Source organism: Pongo abelii, chromosome 1, assembly GCF_028885655.2.
Source record: "Pongo abelii isolate AG06213 chromosome 1, NHGRI_mPonAbe1-v2.0_pri, whole genome shotgun sequence".
Classification (NCBI taxonomy): Eukaryota; Metazoa; Chordata; class Mammalia; order Primates; family Hominidae; genus Pongo; species Pongo abelii.
In genome coordinates this window covers 181719735-181720850 of record NC_071985.2, presented here as the reverse complement: position 1 = coordinate 181720850, position 1116 = coordinate 181719735, and the positions used below count along the sequence as shown (strand labels likewise).

The following is a 1116-nucleotide window of genomic DNA, read 5'->3' as shown; positions in this document are numbered from 1 at the left end:
TTGAGGTCAGGAGTTCGAGACCAGCCTGGCCAACATGGTGAAACCCCATCTCTACTAAAAAATACAAAAATTAGCCGGGCATGGTGGTGCATGCCTGTAATCCCAGCTACTAGGGAGACTGAGGCAGGAGAATCACTTGAACCTTGGAGGCAGAGGTTGCAGCGAGCCAAGATCACGCCACTGCACTCCAGCCTGGGCAACAGAGCACGACTCCATCTCAAAAATAAATAAATAAATAAATAAATAAACAAGATAGACACAAAATAGAATTGCTACATCCATTCTGCTAACAAAAACAATCTACTAAACAGGGTTCAAGATTTGTTTGCAGTTTTGTTTTGTTTTTAGACAAAAGGTGTATATTCAAGTACTATGTTCAAAAGTATTTGGATTCATTTTTTTTTCCTTCAGAATGATTACATTACTTATTTAAATATAGTTTGGTTCACTTGTTTCTGTTTACATTCAGTTTTAGGATCCCTTCCATTCTTGTTTATTTAATTCCGTTTTTAAATATGTAAAGATAAACACTGTCACAAAATTAAAATCTATACAAAAAGCATATAGAATGCTTCACAGATGTGTCATCCTTGTGTAGGAGTCAAGCCAATTTTCTCTGTATTGTTCCTTTTTTTTTGTAAGTATGTTGTCAAAGCAAGCACACCTCTAATTCATTCTTCAACTTATTTAATTCTTACTTAGACCACCCACTTCACTGACCCTACTCCTGCCAAGATCATCAGTGACCAATATTTTCCTTAGTCTTATTTGACCTTTCCACTCAGCTGACCTCTCCAATTTTCTTGAAACCCTCTCGTCTCTTGGTTTTTGTGATACCACATTCTTCTGATTTACTCTCTCTTCTCAGGTCTGTCCTCACTCTCCTTGTCTATTCCACCACCGTAAAATCCTCCAGACTCTTCTTGGCTCCCTTCACTTCTCTCTGCAGACTCTCTTCCTAGGTGATCTCAACTATTTCTATGTCTTCAAATGCTAATCATGCTAATGACTTCCAAATTTACATCTTTATCCCAGACCTCTCTTCTGGTCTCCAAAATGTGTAACCAACTGTTTAATAGACACCCACTTGGATGTCTTAAGACATCTCAGGTTTAA

The 1116-nt window shown here is 37.8% G+C and overlaps 1 non-coding gene across 1 annotated transcript; it reads right to left on the bottom strand.

Annotated features, from left to right (window-relative positions):
• Window positions 1-557: 557 nt before the first annotated feature.
• Window positions 558-664, bottom strand: LOC112131076 (U6 spliceosomal RNA). The gene has a single exon (XR_002913228.1). It is a non-coding gene; the product is annotated as a U6 spliceosomal RNA (small nuclear RNA).
• Window positions 665-1116: the final 452 nt, after the last annotated feature.